This window comes from Falco punctatus (assembly GCF_963210335.1).
Source record: "Falco punctatus genome assembly, chromosome: 1".
Lineage (NCBI taxonomy): Eukaryota > Metazoa > Chordata > Aves > Falconiformes > Falconidae > Falco > Falco punctatus.
In genome coordinates, this window is record NC_137580.1 from 60,919,263 (window position 1) to 60,931,960 (window position 12,698).

Consider the following 12,698-nt stretch of genomic DNA (forward strand, 5'->3'; position numbering starts at 1 on the left):
ATACACTCTAACAAAAGTAATCCCTCACAGTACAGGGATGCCCTAAGAAAGAGAGACCCAGGTCACTCTGGTTGCAGCCAGAACTAATAGCCTTACTGTCTCCTAGCAACTATGGTGCAGATATTTGGTACCTACAGGGGACTCAGTAGCACAGAGTTATGCAGAGGCTGAATGAATACTCCAGGTTTCTTAATAGCTTGTTTACATGTGTATGAAAGTCAGCATTACGATAATATTGACAGCTAACATTTTGTTTAACATTTTCCTGTGGTTGGAAAAAGAAATTATGAAGAATTACACCTCTAAAAAACCCTGGCATGAAACAGTTTTGATCAGGTATTACCATTGCAGAACAATAATCAGTTTCAGCAAAGGGGCTGGGTGAGGACTGCTTAAGACTAACTAATTATATATTGTAACCTGCCTTTGTGTTTATTGCTTTCTGTAAAGAAATGCTATGGCATTTTGGTCTTCACGAAATGCTATGACTGCTAGACTGTAGTTATTCCTAGGGTGTACTCAGTGGGAAGAAGGAGGTATGGTTGGTTTGAGGAAATCTGGTTTTAATCAAATTGGCTTGTTAACTGAGATATTGTAAAAAAGCATTCTTTGAATAAAAGCATAAATATCACCATAGTTTACTGAAAACCAATATATCTTCCCATTAAGTTAGATAAATAATGTTATTACCAAAATAGTTCAATTAAAACTCCTGCCTAAAAACCTAGACAAGAGAGATTTGTCTAATACCATGATCAAAAAAGGAAATAAGACTTTTGGAAGTTTTCTGCTTTTAAAGGGAGATAGATATATGAAATGGCAAGTGCTCTAACAACATACCTTAGAAAAGCTTGTTTAGGAGACACACATTTTCATCAGCCTGTGCTCTTACACAGACTCTAAACAGAGGCAGAGCATCTGTTCCCTAAAAATCAGAAGAAAGTGTCTAGATTAAACACTTTTACTTCAACTGACAATAAGTGTTCCTTAGAGAGGATAAAAGCATTGATTTGCTGAAGTCTTTTGAATACAGATGGTGAAAAACTCTGGCTTGTCATGTGTACTGGCATCTCATTGCTGCCTGAAGTTCCTATACAAACATCTGTAAAATATGTGTAATGTAATGGAAGATAATTTCCCTCCTAGCACATTTGAACGAGAACCAAACCCATTTTAAAAACATAGAAAATTTAAAAATAAGTCATATCTCCAGCTTGTAAATCAGAGTGTCACCATAGATCAAAATAAAGATAATGCCACTAAATGTGTGGATGAATTGTGATTACCGGTATGTATAAAAAATTCAAGAGATACTGGCAAAATATGCCAAAATCATATTTTGTTTTCGAATAGAGGTATGCATCTGCAATGCAAATTGAGAATAAAAGTACAGGGATGTGTGGGCATAATTTAGTCCTGTACTACAAGCATAATAGTTACATAAAAGCTACAGATTTGTGATATATGAATAATATACCATTGTAGTCTACAGTTTCACTGAACCAAGCTTAAATGCCATTCCTCTTGCCTCATTCCCAAAGGCACCAGAAGGCAAAATGGAAATGAATGAGTAAAGACGTCAGGAGAAGAACTGAAAAATCTAAACGTATTTTATTTCACATAGCTGTCTGTATCTGTTATGGACAAATTGGCTCTGAGTGTAAGGTCATATGCTCAGCTGCTGTAAATTTGTGCAAGTCACTGAAGGCAGAGGAGGGCAATTAATTTGCACCACAGAGGATCTGGCTTTCAGTCATTACAGTGCCCAAAGCCAAAGTGAAGCTATGAAGTTTCATGCTTCTTATGGATAGATTAAGTTAGTTGGCACTCCAGGAACTTATATTGTCTGGAAACAAACATGACATTAGAGAGCTGATTGACTGAAATCAGAACAGAGGCAATTTAAAGCAAGCACACAGAGTTAGCAAAAAATGTGCTCATTTAGGGGAGAAGAAACTTAAAAACACAGAAAGGATAGACACATATTTAGGCAACGTATTCTTCATACGTGTCAATTTATTTTGCATGCAAACATAATTGTACCTTAGAGCTTTCTAAGATCAATAATATTAGAAATGGCATAGTCTTGCCAGATCCCCATTTACTTTTGGAAATACAAAAATCAGTCCCTCCAAAAGTTAAAGTGCTTCTTTAACCAAGTTTTGGGTTTTTTTCCTTTTTGAGGCAAGATCTAATACTTTGCCTCCTTGAAGAGTTTACTACAAATTTCTAACTACATTCCTACTATTTTTGCAAAATGCACCAATTTGTGTTTTTATTATGGAAATATTGATGCATTGATGACTCTTAACACCAAGCATAGCATTCTTAAGTGTTATTCCACTTAAGGCATTTCTAACTACCAGAAAAATAAAAACACTGTTTAAAATACTAGCAGGATGATTTTCTACATTAGGCAGACAAGTTCTGACTTTCCTGAAGGAGTACTGAGGGGGTGTGTGGGTACGTAATAAAAAAATACTTATAAAAATCCTGTATTTGCACAGTAGCTCTCACACGGTATTGGAGCAAATTTTTTTCCCTCCCTCCCGTCCTTACCATTCAGTCTGAATGCTGGTCTGAAAGATCCAGCTGTAAATTTTCCAGTGTGGATAAGACATGGATATCTCTCATCTCTGTAATAATGTTCTTAGTTTCCCAACTGGCAGAAAATGATTGCAAGCAGTTCACAGCTATGACCTGGGAATTCATAGCTGTGACCTGTTTACAGGTCTACAGTCATAGCTATGAGTCTGTTTACAAATGTACTTACTAGATATATAGCAATATTGTTCTGCCCTGCCATGCCATTTGGTTTGCATTACAGGAACCATCTGGGGGGAGAAAAAAAACCTTTTTTCTTCCTTATTTTGTTCAAAGAAAACAGTGTAGCTGGAAGTGGAGATTCCCTCACTCAGGAAAGGGAGACTTAACAGATTTATTTATTGAAAGAATTTTCTTATGGTAGGCAGCACAATGAGGAATCACATATTTTTCCTCGTATCAGGGAGTATCAGAAGAAATACATACAGGAAAATAGCATGATAACTTTTAAACCAGGCAAATTAAAGGTAGGTAAAATCACATCTACAAAACTGTAAGAAATAAAGCTATCAGGTTCTAAACTCTAAATGACAGAGAATACAGTTAACTATTTTAATACTCGGAGGCTAATAAAGGTCAATATCTTACCAAAACAGAAAGGCCACCATCTTTGATAAATTTTTGCTGATGAGCTATGAGCAGGAAAGTTTACACCTGCATATGAGCACCGCTAATAATTAGAATAATTTTTTAAAATGTGTTTGTATTTTGAAAACAAGAGAAAAGAGAAGAAGACACTTCTTCCTTTGGAAAGGTTTGAACTTTAGCTTTTATTCTTCATAACTTGAGAAAACATTGGTTTGGATACCTAACATTTTGGCCATTTATTAGTATTAATTCAGTTCTTGAGAAATCCTCTTGGGACAAAAGAGTTTGTATAGTCCCATATCAGCTCTCAGAGGTCATATTTTCATTTACAATGAGCTCTTACCATAAAGAATTTTGTTTGTTCGGGTTTTTTTAGCTATCCGCCAGAATTCAAGTTTGTAAAAGAGGAAGATATTCCACTTATTTATATAAAACTCAAGTGCTTTCACTGGAAACAAAAGGAAAGAATTTATTTGTAAAAGTAAAGTTCTCTTTTCACTAAAAAAAAAAAACCCGAAACAGAGAGCCTGCTGTAACTGTAAAATAGTATGTGAATTTAAATAAATATATTGTAATTATAATGCAATATTTTGTATTCTAATTCTGAAATTTGCAGTTTATTTTATAATTATTCTCTTTTCAAAGGTGACAAGAATTAAAAAAAAAAAAAGTGTTGATTGGGGCTCACTTCCCAACAAAAATTCCTTTTGCAAAAGATTCTTTTTGGTATGTAATTTTTTTTTAATAAAATGGTTATCCTTAATGGACAGTTCTGCCAGGAATATCATAGAACTATCAGAGGGAAAAAAATAATCTATTCCTTTTGTTCTTGTCATCCAGAGTGTCAGAGTTGGCTCTTTTCAGAACTAGAAAAACTTGCTTGGGATCACATTATACAGGTAATGAATTCTTCTGGCTGAGTAAATTAGGAAAAAAAAAAAAAAAAGACCCTCTGATAGTGCCACAGATGTGATAGGAAAGAGAATTGCCTCCTATAAATGACTTCACGGAGCAACCATATGTTCCTACCCTCCAGTCATGTCTCATATTAAGTCTCACATTGAAAAGGAAGCCTTGGTATATGCACTTTGTGCAGCATACAGTCTGCTCTGTCACAGAGATAGCAGCGACTTCTTTCTATATCTTATCGGCTAGAAGTCAGAAATGTCAGAATCTATTACTGAAGATGCTCAGATACTCATAACCTTTCCCAGCTCCAGTATAAAACATACAAAATGCCAATAATTGAAATTATGTGAGCATTTACTTCCCCCAGGGATGGGGCAGTGTGTAGAAACAGGCATCCGTTGACTTTAAGATCACCAAACAATATTTTTTTTTAAGAACAGGATGTACACAAACAAAAGCTATTACAGAAGAATATTATTTCTATCCATTTCTATAAAGTTGGGCAAGTGTACACACAAAATGCTTGAAGGTGAAGTGACATATAAAAACTATTATCATATTTCTGTACTATTTAGAAGTCCTGAAAATCTACCAGATTGCTTTCTTCATTCTGTTCCCAATGCCTGGACCATCAGTAACTATTCAATTCATACAAACAGTTCTTTTGATAGTCCTAATGTATGAACCACTGGAGGCTGAGGGAGCAAGAACTATTCACAACTGAGCAGCAATAACTATTTTGTCATTCTGTGAACATTTCCCATTCCAACTAAAGTTAAACCCAAAAACTTTAAATGTGCTGAAAGGAATACACAACACCATTCTATGTCCAGCAGACTGAAAAGCAGTCCAAAAGATTTCCTTGCATCCCAGCAAGTGCCTCAATCACTTAAAATTTCTGCTAGAGCTCATCCTTTTACTTTCTTAGCTTACATTTTGACTGAGAGTGACATGTCTAGCCAAAGAACATCTGGATTAAGGAGCAGCTTGGTAGAGAAAACTGCAGGTGAATGTCCGGTATCTTAAGTATGTTCCCTGTCCAGTTCAGTCACCCACTTTTCAGTGGTAAGGCAACTGGGTTCAGCTCCAATGTCATCATGACCCTTCTCACTTTTAGGGGCTGCACCTGACTGAACTGTAAGTACAAAGTACTCCCTCTGAGGAGTAACCATTTCTCATCCCATCCTCCCACTTAAATAATTTTAACTGTTGTATAGAGAAAAAACCAAAAATCACACTGAAAGTGTCCTCTAGGAAAGGAAAGTTATGTTAAGAAGTAGCTATTAGAGATGATGAAAAGAATCAGCTTGTTTGAGAAATTCCTTACACGGTATCCCTTTAAATGCTCTCTATACATCCTAGCAAAAAGATTTTATATAAAATACCAAAGATGTCAAATAAACTGGTGGGTTTTTTTACACTGCTCAGTCATATATGTAGCCTATATCTACACCAGCGGTCCTCAAACTTTTTAACCAGGGGGCCGGCATGTGGATGAAGTGGCAGGCAGCCATCTGTGGCTGCTTGGTTTCCCCCCCTCCATCCCCCGGTGGGGGGGGCGGGGGGGGTCTGTAAATACCGAGGGCCGGATTGAGGGCCCTGGGGAGCTGTATCCGGCCCGCGGGCTGTAGTTTGAGACCCCTGATCTACACATTCAGACGTACACCAAGGAAAATCCTGTGTCTCAATAACAAGAGTTTGACCCAATACCACATAACAATACAATTCTGCCCACAGAGTCAGCTGTCACATTACTGTAGACATTACAGTAACTTTGTGAAGCTGTATTACATGTAAGAATATAAATACATTCCTTTGCAAAGTCACACAATGGAAAGTAGGTCAAGTAAATAGACGTATTTTCAGTAACACTCCAGCCAAAATCCATCCTGTTGCACTGAAGAAAAATTGCCATTTGGTAACTAGTTTTCACTGGTTTATTTTTCAATAAAATATTTATTATAACAATGCCTTTCTTTTTCTCTTTTTGCCTTCTCAGCTTGAGACTAATTGTCACTTTACGATGACTCCTTGAGACCCATTTTTCCCAAACACTAACTATATTCCTTCATTCTACATCAGCAGGAAATCCTTCTGCCTCATGCTTATATAGTAGCTGCCATAAGAAATCTCCACAATGGCAGCTTTTGAAAGCCAAGCAGAGCCTAAAGTAAGCCAGCTCCTTGCATGAACTGCCTTTTCTCTGAAGAGAAGTTAAAAAAATAGGGTAGAAAAGAGAAAAGAAAACAAGTTTCCTGAGAAACATCAACACCACAGTAACTATGACGAGGCTCAACCATCAAAATGGTAATGCATGGAAAGCTATATCTGTAATATCAGTAAACAATTAAAAAATTAGTTAACATACATCAGTTCTCTTAAACCACAAGTGAATAGATTGCATCGCCTGTGCATATATTGCTGATGGAAGCTGAGATGTACTTTTTACAATTATTATCTTTGTTTGATGTCCTGCTTTTTCACACAGGTTGTTAGGCATGATTTTAACTAAGTAAAAATCAAGTCAAAGTTACAAGTATTCACCTACATGAAGTCTCTTAAACATGAAGGTAAAAGGACTTTCTTTGTTCTGGTGAAATCTGAATCTTTTGCTCAGGCTACATAAGAAATTGTTAAAATCAGAACCAGCCAACATTATGTGTTATATTCTGTGGCAGTTGATTCTCAAAATGAAACTGTAAAATGAAAATATTTGTCAGAATGGTGTAGGAGCCATAAAAGGTTTGAAGAATCATTTGATATTGCAACATCATCCAGATTTAGAGAACTAATAACTATAACTTCCCATGAGACCTATAAGTAAGATTTAGCGACTGGCGCAGAGCAAGTTTAATTCAGATGTCATTTACACTGTTATAACAGTAATACCACAGATTCTGTGTAACTTCTTATTTTTATAAAAATAAAAATGTTTGGTAATTCAAATATAATCTTGTTGAATTCATCAGCCTTTTTTCTGGTCTTTTCTTACTTTTAAACATTAAATTGCACCATGAATCTACTTGTTCCAGGCTTTTTGGGTAACAGATTATGGAATCAAATATTTGAATGGACTTTAGGTCATTAACTGACATTATAAAGAGCTATATGCCTATTTGTGTCAAGTAAAATATGCTTTTACTTTGGTCTGAAGGACAATTCTGTATCTACCCACTTTCTACTGGCTGTAAATCATGAGATCCACTGACTGTGTACAGTAAATGTAAACAAGCTGATGATCCAAAAGCAATTAGGAGAAAAGACAGAGACACTGTTAAAGAAATATGGCCTGAACTGACAAGTTTGTGCTATTATCCTTACTCACCAGACAAGAATTATTGATGGTTCTCATCTTATTTTAGGGAGTAAAGAAACTTCATATTTCTGCCTGTACCCTATGTTTTATATACAATTTTGGTTTAGTACTTAATGGCTTTCTCTGAAGTTAAACTATTAAGGGTCTTGCGTGCCCACATTGGCTTACAGATAGGAAGCAGAAAGGATCGCCTTCAACGGCAATGTTAATCTATTTTCCAGCCTATTATTCAGGTCATAGAAAGCAATAAATTAAGTAATAACATATGATTTCCATATCATTATATGATCTGAACCTGTATCCTGTCAAATGACAAAGAGATCCTGGAAGGTCATGTTTTGACCCTTCAATTAATCTGAATGTGTTTTGCATATTTTCAAGTGCTGACAGGAAACATGTTAGAAAAGTGCTGTGAGTGACAGTTGCAGGTCTTTACCCATTACACTCACAAGCGTTACACCAATTGCCTGAGGGTCATCCAGGTATTGTTAAATGCAAACTTTTCCCCAGGGCTGCATTTGATGTCAGTGCTTTGATCAGCAGGTAGAACTGAAAATAGAGCATTTCTCTGAACCAATGCGTTTTCAAATAGCCCTTTAAGTATATGATGTCTATAACTTTGTACTGGCTCTTTGTACATATGCTATTTCCCTCATTTGTACAGGTAGAAGCATTAAGAAGAGTTCTCTGCCCTTCAGCTGGTTCAGTTTGATTTTTTTAATGACCAAGGAAAAGACGTTCCAGTGACACAGTATATATCATTTTTAAACAATATCAGTATTATTTCTACCCCCAAGAGTGTCAAAAAGAAAATTAGATTTAGAACAAGTTCTTAATAAAGGTATGATGCATTTTCATCATAACTACTCTAACCACCTCCAGTAGTTAACTTCGTTTTCCAATTAAATCATGTATTGGTATTATTGAGGTATTAAATTAGCATGTATTAGTATTAAGTTGTTGTATACAAAGACAGATATTCACTGAACATCCTGTTCCTGTACTACCATTGAACCAATTTAATTTTGCCTTGAAAATGGCCAGAACACCAGCATCTACATAAATAAATATCAAAGATAAGATGAACTGTTTATTTATTTAAAACCCTACTGTAATTGCTGAGTTGCTCAGGGAACACTCAGAGAAGATGTACTTTTCAAGATCTTCTGCCCATATCATGCAGTAACAAGTTATAATACATGCATATTTAAAAAAGAAACTGGTTCTGGATTTTTCAGAATCATGGTAGTTTGACTTTGACTTTGGCCCACCAAAGCCACTCTGTCACTCCCTCTCCTCAGCTGGACAGGGGAGAGAGAATATAACGAAAGGCTCAGGCTCGTGGGTTGAGATAAGGGCAAGGAGAGACCAAACACCAATTACCACCACGGGCAAACCAGACTCGACTTGGGGAAAAAAATATGTATTACCATTCAAATTAGAGTAGGATAATGGGAAATAAAACCAAAACTTAAAGCCAACTTTCCCACCCTCCTCCCTTCTTCTCAGGCTTAACTTTACTCCCAATTTCTCTGCCTTCTCCACCCCAGCAGCACAGGGACACGAGGCATGGGGCTGAGGTCAGTCCATCACACCCTGTCTCTGCTGCTCCTTCCCCCTCAGTGGGAGGCTCCACACACTGTCCCAGCTCCACTGTGGGATCCCTCCCACAGGAGACAGTCCTCCATGAACTTCTCCAGCGTGAGTCCTTACCACAGGCTGAAGTTCTTCACAAACTGCTCCAACGTGGGTCCTCCGCTGGGTCACAAGTCCTCCAGCAAACCTGCTCCAGCACGGGCTCCTCTCTCTCCACCGGTCCTGCCAGGAGCCTGCTCCAATGCAGCCTTCCCACAGGGTCACAGCATCCTTTGGTCACCCACCTGCTCTGGTGTGGGATCCTCCATGGGATATCTACTCCACCATCAACCTCCCTGGGCTGAGGGGCACAGCCTGCCTCACTATGATCCTCACCACAGGCTGCCGGGGAACCTCTGCTGTGGCACTTGGAGCACCTCCTGCCCCTCCTTCCTCACAGACCTGGGCGTCTGCAGAGTGGCTGCTCTCAGGTATTCTCATTCCTCTTCTGCAGTTCGTTGTGCAGATCTCCCCCCCCCCTGCTTCTTAAATACATTATCCCAGAGGCGGTCCGTCACCACTGATGGGCTCAGCCTCGGCCAGCAGTGGGTCTGCCTTGGAGCTGGCTGGCATTGGCTCCATTGGACATGGGCAAAGCTTCCAGCAGCTTCTCACAGAAGCCACTCCTGCAGCACCCTGCCACACAAACCCCATACAAAAATGTATTTCAGATCACTTTTTTGGACTACGATTTTGTAAGCTTACCACTTAAAAATGGCTAGTAGTCCCTGGAAACTTGTGAAACATTTTTAGTTTTACCTATAATATTATATGGGATCAGGAAGGGAGTGTTCTAATTTTATACACCTCCATCTAATACCTTGCTCTTGCACTTGTATATACTTCCCCCCAACCCCCCTTAGGGAACCTTCACAAAATACATATCTGCTACCTTTGCTTACCATACAAAAATGATGACAGAAACTGGATATAGTGGAAATTATTAAAGAGCATTCTTTAAGAACCTGTGTTTCATATTTTGGGTATGCTAAAGACCCAGCTGGGAAGTCACAGACACCAGCTGCCTGATGTGCGTGGGCTCCAATAGTTAGGAGATGCAGAATAAAATATCAACAGAGAAAAAAAGGTGCATCTGTTTTTCTTCCTTCTCTGCTTTGTCTCTACCATACAACCATGGGAATAGTCATGATTCAGCTCATCCTGACCAAAACTTTGTCTTTTCACACAGTTTTGACATTCACAGACTTAAGAATTTAATTCCACCAGATTCTCACCATTAAAATCTTCAGACTTTTTTTTTCCTTCTTGAATATCTTTACTTATCTAATCTCTGCCATATGGATCAAAATGGTTTAATAATATTTTTGTCTTTATTTTTGTTAAGCTTAAATGCACAGATACTTCCTAAAAGACAAAGGAACAATTCTAATGTAAGAGTCTTATATGTGCCCACACCTCTCTGTGGCAAATGACATGTTTGAAAATACATGAAACCTGAAAGAAACTTAATGAAAGTAACACAGAAACAAAGAACTGGCATTTTTGTGGGTTTCTATAACATATATCTGGAATTGTTAACCTATGTTAAACTCTACATTAGTTTACTTTGATTATGAGAACCCATATAATTGATTTAATGGGTTTTCTGTAATGTAGTGTTTTAACACTGGTTTTTGGATGTCAGAGTCTTAATAATAAATAATCTCAAAAACTTATTTTAGATGAAAAATCAAACTTCTGTTTTTTGATGTTCCTGATATTTTTAGTGATTTTATCCATAACAGAAAACAGGTTAGTACAGAAGCAGTTGTATGTTCTTAAATACAGTGGAGTAATATAGGAGGAAATGTCATGAGCATCAAACTAATTTCTGTACAAAGTTAAAGATCCTGGCAGATTGAAAAACCTTGGCCATTAATGTGGTTAGAGCGTCTGCATACAAATCCAAATCTAGTCTAATGTCAGTAGGTGTAAGTTCTTACTCATAGAAAATTCATTACATTGCTTCCTGAATTTTAATGAGAAGTAATTGAAATAGTTTATCATTTACAGTGTCGTATTCACTAGCTTTTTCTTTGTGCATGAACTTTATTCTGTCATTAAAAAAAAAAATATCCATGAGCATATATGCCAACTTTAAAAAGGACAGCTATCCTGACAACACATATTGAGAACTAATTCAGAGTTCTCTGCAATCAGGAGAGAAGAGAACACGGTGCCTCTATGAAGGCCCAGAGGAATTGTCAAATACCAGTCTATTTTAGGCATTCAGATGCTAACATAATGACACAATATTATAATCAGAACAGTTATCTTTCTCTTCTACAGAACAGTACATATGAAATTATAATGTGTCTACAACTTAACCATTTCCAAGAACCAAAAGAAGCAGGAACAGAAATCTGTTTTGAAATAACCATACATCATAAATGACATCCAGTCCATCCACTCACTGTCTGACTGTTTGCACTAAATGTCACTACTGTGGTTGTGTGGAACTCTTGATGCCGCTTGAAAACCTGATGATGCTCAAGTCACTTGCTTGTAAACCAAAAGATGTTCAGAAAAGAGTCAAGCTGAAAATGTCTGGAATGGTGACCTTGCAAGCTGCTAAAACTTCTACCCTTTGACTGGTCGATCAGAAAAACAAACAAACCCAACCCAGCTTTACATGGTGAGGCTAGTGGTATTGCCCTTAACAATTCCAAGATTTGCCACCACTAAAAGAGGAAATAAACTATGTTGCAAATAATACCTTCACATAGCACAAAAGTTTTTTTCAGAAAGGAGCAGTAAGAATGGTCAGAGAAAATAATACAAACATAAGGAAGCAGTGTAATTTGTTTAGCACAATAGTTAATGGGACGTGCTGGGGGTGGGGAATGGGGAAGGTGCAACAAAATCCAGCATCTGGAACCAGAAACTAACAACATTCAGGTAAGCAATAAGACAATAGATGTTTCAAAGCAAGAATTTAATACAGAAAAACAGAGAAACCTGCACTGCGTAGGTCAGATTATTTAATCCCAAAAGTACTTTCACTCTTAACATCTATTGACCTCAGCAGCTAGAGGCTATTCCGCGAGCTCCTGTTTCCTTGCTCCTACACGCTAGGTGCCAACTGCCCGCTGGAGTGGAGCACAGCCAAGGTGTGCTTGAGCCTGTAAGCCTGCAGTTGCCTTGATAACTCTCCTCACACTGCACTAAACTGGTTCTAAACTCTGAGATGAGATCACACCCAGAGATGTTTGGTTTACTCTGTATTGCTTTCCCAAAGTAATATTTTTAGAAACTTGCACTTAACCCAGCACTGGAAGTACTATATCCAGTAGCAGCCACAGTAACAGTGTGCACAGGATGTGGTTTTCAGTACATAAATATATTTAAAGGGTATTCAGGAAAAGTTACTGTTCACTCTATGAAACCATACAAGTCTACAAATAAATTCTTCATTTAAACTTCTACAGTAAATATTTGCTTCTTTCCTATTCTCCATTCTATGTTTGTTTCTGTGCTTTTGTGTGTGTGTGTGAGAACATTAATTGTTGCGTTTTGGAGGTTTTTGAATAGATTATGAATGACGCTAGAGCAGACAGAGGCAAAACAAGGTTAACATTAAAAACACAAAAAGGAAGTTATAATCCAGCAATAAGCTCCTATCTTATTTGGCAGAGCAGCATAAAAT